Raw genomic sequence first — 17,669 nt, 5'->3', positions numbered from 1 at the left:
ATACTCTCCAGCATCTATAGTCTCCTGATTTGCTCATTTTGGTCACTCTGACTGGCATGAGGTGGTATCTCAGTGTGGTTTTGATTTGTATTTCCCTGATGAGGAGCGACGTTGAGCATCTTTTCATGTGCCTGTTGGCCATCTGGATGTCTTCTTTAGAGAAGTGTCTATTCATGTCTTCTGCCCGTTTCTTCACTGGATTATTTTTTGGATGTGGAGTTTGGTGAGTTCTCTATAGATTTTGGATACTACCCTTTGTCTGATATGTCATTTGCAAATGTCTTTTCCCATTCTGTTGGTTGCCTTTTAGTTTTGTTGATTGTTTCCTTTGCAGTGCAGAAGATTTTATCTTCATGAGGTCCCAATAGTTTATTATTGCTTTTAATTCCCTTGCCTTTGGAGATGTGTCAAGTAAGAAATTGTTGCGGCTGAGGTCAGAGAGGTTTTTTCCTGCTTTCCCCTCTAGGGTTTTGATGATTTCCTATCTCACATTCAGGTCCTTTATCCATTTTGAGTTTATTTTTGTGAATGGTGTAAGAAAGTGATCTAGTTTCTTCTGCATGTTGCTCCCAGCACCATTTGTTAAAGAGACTCTTTAACAAATTCTCCAGTTCTCCCAGAGAACTGGACTCTTCTCTTTTGTTAAAGAGACTCTTTTTTCCATTGGATATTCTTTCCTGCTTTGTCAGTCTTGGTTTTAAAGTCTGTTTTATCTGATAGAAGTATTATTATCCTAGCTTTTTTTTTTCCTTCTATTTGTATGGAATATACTTTTCCATCCCTTCACTTTCATTCCATTTGTGTCTGTAGGTCTGAAGTGAACCTCTTGTAGGTAGCATATGGTGGATGAGTCTTAGTTTTTTTTATCTGTTCCATCACCATATTTCTTTTGATTGGAACATTTAGTCCATTTAAATTTATAGTGATTATTGATAGGTATGTACTTATTGCCATTTTGTTACTGTTTTCTGGTTGTTTTTGTAGTTCTTCGGTGTTCCTCCTTCTCTTGTTCTCTTCCCTTGTGGTTTAATGGCATACTTTAGTATTATGCTTGGCTTTATTTCTTCTATTTTTTTGTGTTACCTATATTTTTTATTTGTGATTACCATTATGTTCATATAATATCCCATGTGTATGGAAGCATTTATTAAAATGATGGTTGCTTAAGTTTGAGCACCTTCTAAAAGCACTAAATTTTTAGTACCCCTCCATGTTTTATTTCTATGATGTTATATCTTATTTTGTATATCCCTTTAGAAAACATTTTTGTAGATGTAGTTGATTCTACTTTGGCATTTTAACCTCCATACTGGTTGTAGAAATGATTACTACCTATACTATGTTTTTTATCTGTGAAATTTCTTGTTGCAAAATTTTTCCTAGTTATGGCCACTTACTTCAGGTTAAAGAATTCCCATTAACATTTCTTGTAAGGCTGATTTAGTGATGGTGAACTCCTTTAATGTTTTCTTGTCTGTGAAACTCTTTTATCTCTCCTTTTATTCTGAATAACATCGCCAGGCAGAGTAGGTTGGTTGTAATTTTCTTCTTCCCTTTTAGTACTTTGTAGGTCAGGAAGGAGTGACAGGATACAGTCAAATTTTTTTCTGAATGGTCAGTTGATAAATTTATGGGCTTTCTCTTATGCAACTTTTCTCTTGCTGCTTTTAAAATTCTTTACCATTACTTTTTGCCATTTTAATTGTTAAATTTCTTGGTGTGGACCTCCTTGGGTTCATATTGTTAGGACCTCGGTTTATGGATTAGGATATCCATTTCCTTGACCAGTTTAAATAAGTTTTCAGCTATTACTTCCTCAAATTTTCTCTTTCATTTCCTCCCTTTCTCTTTCATTTCCTCTTCTGGGATCCCTGTCATATGAATGTTTTTAGGCTTAATGAAGTCTGAGTTAGCTTAACTTATTCTCATTTTTTCCTTTTATGCTTTTTACTGTTCAGCTTGGTTGCTTTCCATTACTGTCTTCCAGATTGTGATCCATACTTCTGCAGCTTCTAATGTGCTGTTGATGTCTTCTAGTATATCTTTCATTTCAGTTTTTTTATTCTTCAGCTCTGACTGGTGGTTCTCTACATTTTCTCTGTTGAAATTCTTCTGGAGATCATTCTTTTCTTGAATCCATGGAGTATCTTTAAGACCATTAATTTGAACTCTTTATCAGGCATATCACTTATCTATATTTTATCTTGCTCTTTTACCATGATTTTTCATTTGGAAAATGAAAAATTCCTTTGTCTCCTCATTTTATCAAACCCACTGTGTTTGTTTCTATGTATTAGGTCAGTTATATATCCTTGTATTGAAAGCAGTGATCTTGTATAGAAGAGGTGTCGTGGTGCCATATATTCTAATTCCCCCTAGTCACAAGCATCAGGTGCTCCAGGAGTGTCCCCTAGTGTCCCACACAAGTAGAGTGGGCCACTTGTGCCCATTGTGGTGTGTCTGAGCTGTGATTGCCTTCAGCTCAGCTGGCTGTGGTGACCTGCTTTGCCTTGTGTGGGTGCTCTGGGTGGCAGAGTTTGTCCCTGTGCTATTGAGAGACCCATCTGAAGCTGCCATGGGGTTCTTGGTGGGCAGGACTGGCAGTCAATGTGTCTGCAATTGGCCATGTGCCACAGTTGTGGGCACACTGGATTGCAGGGCTTATTCTCTGCATAGCCAGCTAAAAGTCTGGGCCACTGAAACTGTGAGCCGACTGGTATGGGGTTATCTCTCCTTCTCCCCAGGTCAGGCTTCTTTTTGGAATGGCACCAGTTCCTGATACATGTCCCTGCAGGAGCTGCTTTGGAGGGATATCTACTGCAGTAGTCAAGTTGAATGGGGTGGGTCTGTGGGACAACAAGAGGGGGTGGGGTGGAGTGGTGGTGCTAGCAAGGTAGATTGTGTTAGAACTGACTCCCACAAGTGTTTGGATATCTAGGCTAGGGAAGGGGAAGAGAAATGGCACCTTCCAGCATTTTTATTCATGGAGAAATCTCCTGAAGATCTCTGCCCTTCTAGCACATGTTCTGAGATTACTCAATAAATCTCCTTCATATATACGGCAGGCACTTTTCAAACTGCTGCTTCTGTGCTATGTTTTGAGCCAAGTTATTTATTATGCTGTTCTTTAAGGGTGGGGATTCCATTTCCTATTTTCCTCTGGCTCTCCTGATGTTAAGCCCTACTCTTATTCAAAACCAGATGTTATGAAGACTCCTCTTCCCTGTGTAGGTCCCCACTGCCACAGGTGCCTGGAATGGAGTCTGATCCTCTTGATTCTCTGTGGTGTCTCTCCTGTTTGTGGTTAGTCTTGCCCACGGTTTGATTCCCAGCTGCATCTCTGCACTTTCTTCCCTTTTCAATGTAGCCTCTTCCCAATGATTAACTGTGGAACGTCAATTCTGCCAGTCTTCAGGTAGTTTTCAGAGTTAGTTACATAGATGTAGCTGTTTTCTCAGTATGTCCACGGGACAAGGTGGGCTTAGGATCCTCCTACTCTGCCATCTTCCCAATAGCCTCCGAAATCTTTGATATATTTCTTAATGCTTGCTTTAAAGTTGGCAACATTCATCTTTATTTTAGTCTATATTTAAGTAATATTATACCATTTTATTATAATACTAAAACCTTGCTACTTGCATTTTTCCCTTCTATCCTTCTTGCTGCTGTTTTTAGAATTCTTATCTATAAATAGATTTTAGGTTCCCAAACATCATTATTATATTTTGTGGACAATGATATTTTATAGACATTTAAAAACAAGAAAACAAATATCTCTGGGATTTATCTCCAAGTTACCCTCTCTAGCTTTCTTCATTTCTTTGTATAGATTCAAATTTCCATTTTTTATTCTTTTCCTTTGGCTTGAAGAATCTTGTTTAGTGTATTTTGTGTTGTAGGTTTGCTGCTGCTGAATCCTTTCTGGTTTTGATTGTCTGAAATGGTATTTATTTTGCCTTTATTTTTGGAGGATAATTTTTGCTGGGTATAGAATTTTAAGTTAATAGTTTCTCTTTGTGTTTTAGCATTTTAAAAATATTGTTCCGTTGTATTGTCCCTTCCATTATTTCTGATGCAGAGTCCATATTGATTCTTGTTTCTTTGTATTTTTTTCTATGAAGCTTATTTTAAGGTTTTCTTATTGATAGTGAACAATTGCACTACATGCATTTTTATGGTTTGCTTTGTATTCACCCTTAATGTTTATTTAACCTCTTGGATATAAGGGTTTGTATAATACCAAATTAGGAAATATTTTGACCAGTATCTCTTTAATAACTCTGCCTCTTCTATTTGAAACATCAATTATTTGTATATTAGACCACTTTATATTATTCCACATGTCACATCAGTTTTGTTCATTTCTTTGAGCTGTGTGTGCATGTGTGTGTGTGCACGTGCACTTCATTTTGAGTAGTTTCTATTGCTCTGAATTGAAATTTATGGATATTTCATTCTCCAATGTCTTATTTTCTGTCAGGACGACCCAGTGATATATTTTTTTTTTATTTTAGGTATTGTCATTTTCATCTCGGAATGCTCTTTAAATCTTTGAATATGAGGGATGTCTAGGTGGCTCAGTCAGTTAAGTATCTGACTTTGACTCAGGTCATGATCTCACGGTTTGTGCGTTCGAGCCCCACATTGGGTTCTGTGCTGATAGCTCAGAGTCTGAAGCCTGCTGCAGATTCTGTGTTTCCTTCTCTCTCTGTCCCCCACCCCTCGCACTCTGTCTGTCTCTCTCTCTCTCTCTCTCAAAAATTAAAAACAAAATTTAAAAAATCATGATTATAAATGGTACTTCAAAGCCTAAAGAGAGGCTGTCATCTCAGGCAAGGGCAGCAAAGGCTAAAATAATTGAATGAGATTACATTCTCATTCTAAAAAGCTTCTGCACAGATAAGGAAACTATCAACAATGCAGCCTATTGAATGAGTGAAGATATTTGCAAATTATACATTTGATGAAGCGTTAATATCCAAAGTACATAAAGAACTTACACAACTTAATATTTTTTTAAAAATTCCCCCCAAACCCTAAACAACCTGACTAAAAACTGGGTAGAGGACTTGAACAGACATTTTCCCAAAGAAGACCTATAGATGGCCAACAGGCACATGACAAGATGCTCAACATCACTAATGATTATGGAAATGCAAATTAAAACCACAGGTATCACCTCACACTGGTCAGTATGGCTGGTATCAAAAGGAATGGTAAAAATTTCTGGTGAGAATGTGGAGAAAAGAAACCTTTTGTGCACTGCTGATGGGAACATGAATTGGTGCAGCCACCATAGAAACCATATGAAATGTCCTTATATTAAAAAATAGAAATACCATAGGATCCAACAATTCCTCTCCTGGATATTCATCTGACAAAAATGAAACCACCAATTTGAAGAGTTAGATGTATCACTCTGTTCATTGCAGCATTATTTACAATTGCTAAGATACGGAAACAACTTGCATCCATTAATAGATGAATGAGTAAAGAAGATGAGGTATGTGTACACACACACATATATATTCATGATGAAATATTACTCCGCCATGAATAGGAATGAAATCCTGCCATTTGTGGTTGCATGGATGGACCTAGAAAGTATTATGCTAAGTGAAATAAGTCAAAAGTGAAAGACAAATACTGTATGATTTCACTTACGTGTGGAATTAAAAAATAACAAACAAAAAAAATAGATGAGACCGATAGATACAGGAAGAAAACTGTTTGTTGTCAAAGAGGGGGAGGGTTTGGGGAGGTAGTGAAATAGGTGAAGGTGATTAAGAAGTATAAACTTTCAGCTGTAAAATAGGTCATGGGAATATAATGTACAGCCCAGGGAGTGTAACCAGTAATATTGCAATAATTTTATATGGTGACAGATGGTAACCAGACAACATGGGGGTCCTTTTATAATATATAAAAGTATCAAGTCACTATGATGCACACCTGAAATTAATATGTCAGTTGTACTTCAAAAAATACTACCTACAGTTAAATTATCAGCATTTACATTTTGAAACTTGATAACTTACCTAGGATTGGAAATTTGGGACTTGATGTGTATTATAAAATTAGCATATGTACATCTTATTGATATGCTTTGATATGAGGGAATTTGAAATGTTTTATCAAAATTAGGCTGATAATTTTCTTTTTGTCATTTAATATTTTACATACAATCATACAATAAACACTTCTTGGGTAGCTTCTTTCACTCGGTATTATGTTTGAGATTTATCCATATTTTTGTGTTCAGTGGAAGACCGTTCACTCATTACTTGATTCAATGACACAAATATACCATAATTCTTTTTCTAGGCTACTTGTAATGGGCTTCTTATAGGATTTAACTCAAAATCAGAAAAGGGAAGGAAACCAATATTTGCAGAGCTACATGCCAAGTGATTTCTTCATAGGATGGCTGCCCGTTACATAGTATTGCTAAGGACCAGGCATTGTTGTAAGTGCCTTTACAAATATTAAACTCAATCATCACAACTATCTTATAGTATAAGTGATTTTCTTATCACCATCCAAATTTCCACATCTGGATACTGAAGGAAGATTATATTCTGGACTAAAGTCCCACAGAGAAATTGTATGACCTTGTATTTGAGTGCAGTTAGTTTGGCCTTAAAGGACTTGCTCTTCATTTTGCCATATTGTCTGTGCACAAACAAACCATTAAATTTATACTCATTTAGTTATTACTGCTAGATGCTATCTCCATTTTGTGGTTTAGTGAGCACACGTATAAAGTTTGTCCAGTGAATGAGTCAGGTCTATCACTCTCCTGTTTGCTACTGTTATTTCAATTTTTTTCATTTATTATCTTGAAATAATTGTAGGTTTACAAGGATTTTCAAAGATAGAACAGAGTCTCATGTACTTTTTTCCTAATCTCCTCAATGGTAATCTTTTTCTATAACTAAAGATCACTGTCAAACCAGGAAATTGATATTGGTGTGGTCCACGAACCAAGGTTGATTTTATGATGGTTTCTAAACCCTCTCTGAAAGTTCTGACAGAGTGAGACAATTGGTTTTCTTTTCTATAGATAAAGGGTGGGGATGGGGGGAAACTAAAACCACCAAAAAATACTGTGATTCTAGCAATGAAATCCTCATACTTCCATACCTTAAAAAAAAAAAAAAAAAAAAAAAAAAAGCACATTCACCCCTGATTAGTTTAATGGCAAAACTGGCCAGCAAAATGTTCTCATACAGTGTAACTCTATTATATACTAAAATCTCTCTTCCATAAAAGGAGAGGAGCTAATTTGTGAATCTGTAAAGATAGAGATGTAGGTCCTCCTGAATCCATGAAAGCAGTACCTATGTGAGAAATTATACAATGGGATGCCAGATTCTAAAACGTATTGCAGGAGTATTGCTTGTCTAACCTCCCTCAGAAAATTGATGGCTGGCCTCTTTCTAAAAGTTTTCCATTCAGTCTATGGTAGGAACTTTTGCTCTGCGATATTACAATTCTAAAGATCTTTTCATGGAATTCACTAAAAACTTAGATTCATTGCTCAGGAATGAGTATAAAACCATTTAGTCTATAAGGCAAGAGAGATCTGCATTTGCTCCTGTTAGGTCGTAAAGCAATCTCCCCTCAGGTATTCCAATAGCTATAGCTGCATAAGAATGAGAACTTTGATATGTTCACAAAAATAAATCTTTGTAGCTTTTCCCAAGGCGGAAGACCAAGACCAGTCCCATGTTTCTTTGAAATTTGAAAACCAAATTCTAGCCTCTATTTAATACAGAGCCCAAGCTGTTCTGCCCGGCCCATCCATTTACTTATGTTTTACATTTATAGAGCACCTTTCCTCCAAAGCAACATCCTCGTCAGAGCTGGTTCTTGGAGGAACAATTGATCACAGGGATGTTGTGGAGCTGGCGGGGTAAGCAGTATATCCTTTGTTACTTAAAGCGTGATTACTGTAGGAAATTTCTAAAATCTTGGAAAGAAGTGAAATTTTTCGAGTTCTTTATTATAACCTACTTGGAGCCCTAAACAATAATGCTTTTGTTATTAACTCGTAACAGTTCTATAACAAATTAAAGTAGGAAAAGTTTCTTATTTGCCAATTTAAACAAGATAGGAGGAGTAAAAATAAAAACATCTCTGGGTTATCGGAATCAGATTTTGGCAGATTTGCAGACATTTTGATGTGTAGATATATCTCAGTCTTTCCAAGCTCTTTCCAAGTGTCATACCTCCTTTTCCCAGCAAGGAGGAAGAAATATCAGGCAAAATTCAGAACTTTGAAAACACATTGCAATTATTTTTGAGTTTGGGAACACAGTCTCCCTGACCCATATGATGACAGGAGATATTAGCATAGAGATGCAGACATTTCCATCTCTCCATTCTTGCCCTGAGAGCGCACTGCCACGTTTTTTCACAGCAGATAAACACAGAAGTGCTTTAAATTATTGCCAGAACAGGTTGAAGGGGCAGGTGAAGGAATATCATAGGTGAAAGAGCATTAAACCAAGAGTCAGGAAACTTGACATGTGACTCTGGATAATTTATTTGTTACTACTAGCCCTTAGTTTCCAAATTTATACAATAAAATGGAAATCCTAGATTAGTTCGTCAGTCATTTCCCCATGCAGCCTTCTAGGAAACTCCATTCTCAAAAATCCTGGTAAAGATCAAGTATATGATAGAATCAAATCATGTCACCAAATTTTCATTTATCATTTGTAAGTGAAGTACAGTTAAACTTAGTCAACATTCAAAAAATATTTGTTGCATATATTGGATAACTACTATATGTCAGATGTTATGCTAGCTGACTCAAACATAAGTGTAAGAAAGAGACACAAGGGCCCCTCAGTGAAAGACCACTTATAATCCAGGGAGATAGAAATTAAGTGAAAAGCAAACAAATTCTTAGTTGTAATTGTGATAAAAGCTATGAGAGCAACACAGGCTGTTACTGAGAGCTTAGGACAGAATTTGGCTATCTAAGCCAGGTACACGGTTTGCTGGCTTTTATTAAAATTTCTTTTAGATATTCTGAAAGAATATGAAGTGAAAAGCATATTTATCTCACATACTTGTTTTAGGAACAATCGGAGAATACAGGGCTACAGTTTATAAAGTACCCTTTATAGCACTGTTTACACCCTGAAACAATGTATGCAAGCAGTAAATTATGTCCTAGTAAAAGCCCCCTGAAATCATGCTTTACCTCTATGTTACAAAACATGGAGCATTTCACCTGGTTCCTTGCTTTATTTTGGTGTCTTTTTTTTCCCCAGACTATATTTTCAAAGATACTGGAATAGTGAAAAGTCTTGGATGATAGAGATAGTGTTTCCTTCTGGAAAAGGTTTACTTACTTATAACCTTGGAAGATAATGATAATATCTCCCCCTGAAGTAAAGACAGGCATGCTTACTGTCCATTATAATAAAGATCATGCTCTCCCACTCCCTGTAGAAAGGGGAGGCACATTTATTGCTCACTTAAAAAGATCTGAGTTCTCCGGGCTCAGGGTTCCTTCCCTGTGACACAGACTCCTGGTTCACAATCCTTTGTGAATCCAAATGTGCAGTTAACATTTGGCCCTTTTCCTGTCATGCTGTTGGAATTGGGTCTTAGAGAGCAACACAAAAATTGCTGATAATCTAGCTGCTGATGTCGCTCTGAGTAACAAACTGTCCTTTGTCTCATGTCTACCAGCAACATCCATGAAATTGTGACAAGCTAACATGGTGGTTTGCAAGTAAGGCATAATTTTAGACCCTTTGAAGTTTTTAATACTGGCTGATAAAGATGTAGGAACAAAAGTTTTCGTCATTTTGGCTCAGGATGGCAAATACTAAAGTATATACAGATCAAGTATTTGAGTCTTACTGAAACAACTGTGACTTGGAAGAGGTCATGATTCTTGCTTTAAAAAGTTCCTTTCGGAGGTGCCTGTGTGGCTCAGTCAGTTGAGTGTCCAAATCTTGATTTTTGCTCAGGTCATGATCCCAGAGATGTGTGATCAAACCCTGTGTCAGGGCTGAGCTCCAGGCTCCGCACAGAACCTGCTTGAGATTCTTGTGCTCTGTCTCTCCCTCTGCCCCTCCCCACCTTGTGCATGCGTGCAAGCTCTCCCTCTAAAGAAATGTTTTTTTTTTTTTTGTTTTTTGCAGAAGGGATTACCTATTTCAGTAATGAATTTACTAACTCATGCTCAGTAGATACGTATTCTGATTATACCATGCAAAGAATTTTACATACATAACTTCTTTCACTCTTGAGAGAAACCAATGAAGTAAGACGCATCAAATCTCAGGCTTTAGACAGCCATAGCTACTGTCTCTTCTCATCTTGCTCTGGGCTTCTTGGTCCTTCCACAACTTTTTTCCACATGGTTACTCTAGTTCTTACCTTATCCATGTGGAACAGCTTAGGGTCTCAGAGCAATGCAAGATTCCAGATAAAACTCCATGGCACTGTTTTCTTCTTCAATGACTGGCATTCTGTGGATGGGCCCTCCTTGTCAGCATGCACAGACATGAGAAAGTCAACTCTCTGTGAGGATACACTTCGTTTAACTTTACCTCTGACCTTAATGAACTCAGGCCAAAACAAATCCATACCATCCCAGACAAACCAGAGTCCTTTTCCCAAAACTCATTATTTGTTGTTACAGTAGAGTAAAAGTATTTTTCTGAAGCCAAGTGTATTTTGGGGTCAGTTTCCTTGATTTTGAGTATAAATGTTAGTGCTAATATGTACTTTTGTATGCCTATCAATTGCCACAAACTGCATTATGTGCAATACATAATCTCAGTTTTCATAATAACACAAAAGAAACTTGTTCCATCAGGATTAAGCAAATTGCAGTATAGTTAAGCAGTAGAATTTAGTCATTAAAAGCTTTGGTTCTGGAATCAGGCTGGATACAGATTTAAATTCTTGTTCCACCTTCTACTAGCTTTGATGACTCAATTGCTAAGCCTGTTTCCTACATGTGTAAGGAGAATAAGAATACCTATTTTATAAAAATATGGTGAGGATTTAGTAAGTATGCTTCCAGATGTGTTGAATAATGTTTTCTGAATAGTAATTGCCCAATAAATGGTTGCTGTTATTAATCCCAAGTTAAGGTAAAAAGTGAGTCCATGACTACCGAGACTACCAGATAAACTACAGGACGTGCAGTTAAACTGAACTTCAGGTAAAAAAAAATATAAAATAAAATAATTTCTTTAGTATGAGTAAATTGCAAATATTGAATGGGACATCCTAATGCTAACTCTGATAAAATTTATTGGTTTTCTTTGCCTCTGGTCCTGCTTTGGAAAGGCTCTCTGGGTTTTTCTGGCCTTGTTTCCCAGCTACAATTTTTACGGCCCTTTCTGCTCCTTTAGCTTGTGTATCTCCCAGACAACTCAAACTCACAGAGCCCTCCTTGTCACCCAGCAGGAGTGGGCTTTCTGGTATTACAGGGGGGAAAAGGTATACTCAGTCCTCAGCTGCTTGCACATCTTGTGGAAAACACTATAGTTGGTCTTATGGAAGCTTTTGAGCATCTTTTTCCTCTGGTTGATGCTTATGAGCACATAGTGCTTGTGGGCTTTGTCCTTGCGAAATTTCTCATGCATTCTTCATAATTGCAAATCTTGACAGGGCAACAATTCCAGCCTCCAGGGAGCTGGTGTCCTCAGGGTCCACCACAATCTTATTCGTCAACTGCTCTTGCTTGATTTTTAGCTGCTGCTTCTAGTTGGCCATTTCCAAAGACAAGAATCTTCTTACAGCATTATCCAACTTCTCAATTTCAGGAATGTTCTGGTAGTCTTTGAGCAGCATGGAAGGGGGAAGGTTATCTTCTTGGCCTGGTTGGGCTGATTTCTGGGTGGCATATCTGTGAAGAGCCAGGAGGATGATGCCCCAAGGAGGAGAAGGAAGGCTCCACCGGTGGGAGGGAGGCCTGGCACATGCTCTGCCTGGCAGCCCAAGGACTGGGACCTGAGCAACCCCAGGACCTTACATGCCATCTTCTGTATGCTGACTTGTGACCCCACAGGGTCAGCACCAAGGCTGCCGTCCCTTTTGTAGCATGGACTGGGTTCAAATTCCTTCTTCTTCTTCTTTTTTTTTGATATTCCAATGTAGCTAGATATGTTATAGTTTTATTTCCTAAATATGATCACCCTAGCTCAAGGTTAATTTCTCCCAAAGACCGTACTCTGCCCATTGGCCCATTAAAGGAAAATTGGTTATTTCTATACTGTCAACACATTTTTTATCATACATTTCTATTTCCTTTGTTTCTCACTACTTTTTAACTGCTATTGGAAAGTAACTGAGAGAAGGAAGATGTGAAGAAATTAAAATTGCACAATATTGTTAGTATCCCTGGCAGAATTTAAGGAAATGGAAGAAGCTGAATTAAATGCTACAAAAAAAAAAAAATTTGAGGTGCTAACTTTACTTGGGAAGCTTGTCTTGAGTTCTCCATGTGGGGTTAGTTACCCCATCTGTGTGTCATACAGTACTCAGAAACGCTGCTATGTCACTTTATCACCAAGGTTCTCAAAGATGGGCTATCACCCTTGGAGAGCTTGGTAAACCAGAGATTGCTGGGCCCCATTCTCAGGGATTCTGATTCAGTAGATCTGGGGCGGGCCTTGAAGAATCTGCATCTAACATGGTTCTGTGTGCTGTTGATCCCATTAGTCCAGGGGCCACACTGTGGACTTGGCTTCTACTCTGTCAGTTTACTCCTTTGACTACAATGGTGAGATCTTTAATGAAGCTAGCATTGACTTCCCAAAATTCAATTTTCTGAAAGTCAATTCACCAAAGATCAGCTCACTAACTCATTGCGGATTTGTTCTCAGTATGTTTAGTTTGTCTTTGCCCTGTCTCTGTTCTGCCCATGTTTCTGCCCTAGTGTAGGCCCTGAACAAAATATGGCTGCAGTGAACTCCTCTAGATTCTATGTTTGTCGGACAATCTCTGTGGCTGGCCCAGAGGTGGGCACCCAGGGTGGATAGGGCATATATCCACCACTAGATGTTAAATAATATGCGCGCGCACGCACACACATACACACACTTATTAAAAGGAAAACACATCCCACTATCTAAAGGACAGGTGCAAAAAGTAAGCACAAAAGTAAAATAAATTTTTTTTTCATTTGGTGAAATAAGCTTTCGTGGATTTAGTCCCTTAGTGAATTGATAGGAGACTGTTGTTGTTGTTCCCATGTTGCCGTTAAACTGACTTTGATCTTTTCTTGGGGAAGAAATTGTCTTGTTTATAGAACCACGATACATTAAACAATATGTAACATTTATAAGTACTTAATTTTTTCTAATTATTGAATAAATGTGTTTATACAACTCAATTAGCCATGATATTCTTGAATCTTATGACTAATGAAGGAATATGGTTCAAATATCAGATTGGAAGAAAATTAGCAGGTTTTTTTTTTTTTTCTGTAAGGTGAGCCAAAAAGTTACCATTATTTGATTCAGTGTAATATTTCCAAATGAAAAGTGTGTTTCTCGGGAGTAGCTTTTGTTCTTTGAGACTATGATTCAGTAAATTCTAATTTTCTTCTGGCTACAATTCTTGTACTGATTTAAAGTGCAAGGATGTTAGAGAAGTTAGAAATGGCATTGGGGGGAAAAAGTCAAAATCAGGTTGTCTACATTATTACTCTGCCTCTTGAAGCTACAGTAATGTGGGTTTTTTTCTGCTGAGCTGGAAGACTTCTGGTTATAGTGTAAGATATGTCAAGGAGATGATGATGATCACAATTAATTTGAGGAGCTTAAATAACACCCAGTTGAACATGTGGAAGACAGAACTGCTGTGTCTCGATGTGCCACAAATTAGGAATTTCCTTTATCTCTTTCCTACATAGTTTGGGAAGAAAGTATTATATGTTCTGGAAATCTTTCAAAAACTAATAACCTTCTCAAAGTCATCTTACATCATAGAATCTCATAATTGGAAGGGACTTGAAATATTACAGGGCTAAAATACACTTAAAATAGAACTTCTTTTTGGTATTATCCCTGCCTATTTTTCTCTCAAGTGACAGGGAGCTCACTACTGTCCAAAGCATCTACACAAGAGGTTTAGTTGCAATAAAATTCTTTTTGTCTTGGGCTAAAATCTGATTTTACTTTCCAATATTGATAGTTCATTTATTCACTTACTAATTTATCTCAACGTGTACAGTCATAACCTTTCTCTGAGCAGGGAATAGGCACTGGCCTACAAAGTTGGAAAGCTATGGTCTTTGGTCTCTATTATCTTTTAGTTTAGTGGGAAAAGAAACATGGAAGTAAATACTCTATAAAGAAAGATTGATTTAATGAAGGTACATACAAAGTGCAGTGAGTACTTAATAGAGTCCCTAAATCAGCCTTGCGGGGGATGGAAGAAGGCATTAGGAGTAGGTAATACTTTACTACTGGAACAATAAGTTGTATTGTAGGCAGGGAAATACCATGTACAAAGGCCAAGATAGGAAAATCTGTTCTGGAGCATAGACAGTGTACGTATGCATTGGAGGTGGTAGGAGGAGGAAGTTGGAAGCTGCAGAAATGGAAGTTCACAAAGAGGGACATGCAAATAGGAACCGAGTATTCGAAGGAGTTTATTTTTTACCCTGTGGGAGGCACTGAAAGATATTAAGAAGTAACACAATTATATTTTCTTATAAAAAAAAAACCCACAAACTTTGGGAACACCCTATAAAATACGTTAGTGTGAGATGGGACCAAATAGAGACATGAGAAGCTCATTGCAATTGTCCAGACCAGACTAGAAAAAAAGTAGAAGGGAGAGGGGTGAATAGATTTGAAATGTATTCATTGACTAGTTCCAGAATAATTGAGAAGATTTGATGACTGTTTTTGAAGTAAAAGGGAGATGAACCATATTTCACATGAATTCAAGTTTTGTGAATTAGATCCTTACTCCTCATGGACCAGCAGCATGGGTATTCTCAGGGAATTTGTTAAAAATGCAGACTTTTGGGCCTCACTCTAGACCTACTGAGTCAGAATCTGCATTTTAACTGGATCCCCAGGTGGTGCTTTTGTATACTGAAGCTTGAGAAGCACTCTCTGAAACAAAAGATTGGACAAGAATGCCATACCTTGAAGCACAAAGCCCCCAGAGGAAAACACAGTAGGTTCTTTTCAGGGCTTAATTGTTCAGAGTCAGAGAGAGGGGATAATTTCAGTTTAGGCATATTGAAGAGTTTGATCTGTCTGTGGAAATCTGACTGAACAAGCCATTATATACAGGACCTCAGAGCTCATGGTGAATAGCATTTCAACAACCAACAGATCATAGGAAACAGTGAAAATTAAGATATTGGAGGAGATTGCCCCAAAATGTAGGCAGCCTGCAATCCATTACTTTATGACACTGATTTTAGGTTCCTAATCATTGAAAAGAGAACATTTTCAAGTCTGTTTCTTTGATTTGAACCATTTGGTAGCTAGTCTGCAAAGATAGTCTCAAACAATCCTTCCCTTCTTACATGTCCATGCTACTCTTCACATTAAGAGGTGGGGGCTTATTTACCTTCTCCTTGAAACTGTACTGTCCTTAAGACTGGCTTTGCCAAAGAGGAGGCATCAGAAGTGACCTCCAAGCCCTTCCAAGCCCAGGCCTTAAGAGGATGAGCACCATGGGGCACCTGGCTGACTCAGTCATAAGAACTGTGTGACTCTTGATCTGGGGGCTGTGACTTCAAGCCCCATGTTGGCTATAGAGATCACTTAAATAAATGAAACTTAGAAGATGCTCCTCATCCTTTTTTAAAATTTCCTCAAAAGTCTAAGCAGTGTGGAGAGGACATGTGGAAGAAAACTGAGACACTACTATCATCATAAACTGCTGAACTCCCAGCTGACAGCACCAAATGCAGCCATGTGAATAGCCCATCTTGGATGTGCCAGCCTAGTCAAGGGCCAGACGGCTGCAGCCCCAGCAGACCTCACATGCAATAGAACTGCCAGGCTGAAATGAGTTCAGTCAACCCACAGGGCCATCATATTTAGCAAAACAGATTTTGTTTTAGGCAGTTAAGTACTGGGGTTGATTTGTTACACAGTAATGAATAATAGAAACCATTTAGCTCCTCACATTTTTTAAATAATGTTACCTCTGGGCAGTTAGTTGGACACAGGGCAGGCAGGCTTCCATTTGAAAATGAATGGAAAACATGTTTACATACATGTTAATACATGATAGATGAAAAAAAATGGCAATGTTTACTACTTACAATTAAAACCCAGGCACAAATTTAGAGGAGTCTCTTGATGCTATTAGTTGATTTCACTCCCCAGTTGTCTTTCCTTCTCTTACCTCTCCATTCCTGTTACTTTAGTCCAGTCAGTCATGTGTTACACGGAATACAGTGAAGATCTTTGCACCTTCAGTTTTGCCGACTTAATCATCTTAATGTCACCAGAGGGCTCTTCCTAAAGATTGCTTTGAACATAGAATTCGATGTTGCATCATCAACAATAGAATTAATAACATCATTCATTCATTCTTCAGTTATGCTCCTTATTCAGTTATGCTCCTAAGCACGAAGGTTATTCATGATCTTAGTTGAATCTAATTTTCCAGTCATCCCCTCTCCTTCCATGAACCTCCTCCTCCTTTACAGCGAGTTTTTGGTTCTGTCTACACTGAGCCATCTTCTGTTCTCCACATTTTTGGCATGAACTTCCACTCCTCTATGCATTTTCCTGGGTCTTACTGCTTTACTCTGGTAATTACAAACCTCTCTCAAGGTTCAGGTGAAACACCACTTCCTTGGTTCAGGGGTTTTCTATACCACTACTCAGAGCTAATGGCCTACTTCCTTTGAATCTAGTGTCTTTTTCAGCCATTTTCACTAACTTGAAAGCATATTTTGTGTACACGGTGTTAAATACTTTGCACACAGTGTGTCTCTTAGTCCACAAGACAAATAACAAAAAACCTAGAGGTAGTATTACTATTTCCATTTCATAGATAAGAAAACTAAGACACGTGGGGATTATGTAACTTGCCCAAAGTCATAGAGTTGTTAAACAGAGCTAGACTTCCAGTCCATGCTTTTTGGACTCAACAACTGAAACGTTAAGCACCAAATTATGTGGTCTTTTTCTATAGAGCACATTTTAGTCTCATTTGTACCCTTAATGGTCATTAAAGGTCTGTCACCCACTAGACATAAAGCTCCTTGAAACAACGAGAGTTCCCATAATCTCTGCACTTAGCAGGGTGTTCACTATTTCTTTGCTAAGCGATTTGCTAAATTGATATACTTTAATCTAGATTAGTGAGGTGTGCCATTCAAAATAATTTCCTATATGCCTTACACTGTTTGAGTTGCCAAGGGGGAGAGAGAAGGAAAATTATACCCCAGTGTTCCCTGACTTAAAACTTGTAATAAAACTGAAAAGGGAGACAGATGTTACTACCACTCCACCAGTATAGATGGAGTTAAAATGTGCTTTAGCAGAGCTCTTTTTCCAATTAATCGCTCTCTGTGCAAGCACTTCCTATATATTTTCTATTCCTTCCATGTTAATGGGGACCAATGTTCCCAAAGTTTATATGCATTGCAATAGAAGGTGTTACCCAAGAAAGGAGGGGACAAAAGCACTTACTGCATGGTG

The 17,669-nt window shown here is 37.8% G+C and overlaps 1 pseudogene; it reads right to left on the bottom strand.

Moving 5' to 3' along the window:
- Positions 1-11,271: 11,271 nt before the first annotated feature.
- On the bottom strand, positions 11,272-12,616 carry LOC102957515 (annotated as a pseudogene).
- Positions 12,617-17,669: the final 5,053 nt, after the last annotated feature.

This window comes from Panthera tigris, chromosome C1 (assembly GCF_018350195.1).
Source record: "Panthera tigris isolate Pti1 chromosome C1, P.tigris_Pti1_mat1.1, whole genome shotgun sequence".
NCBI lineage: Eukaryota > Metazoa > Chordata > Mammalia > Carnivora > Felidae > Panthera > Panthera tigris.
Note: the sequence above shows the minus strand (reverse complement) of the source record. Positions and strands in the feature narration are given on the sequence as shown.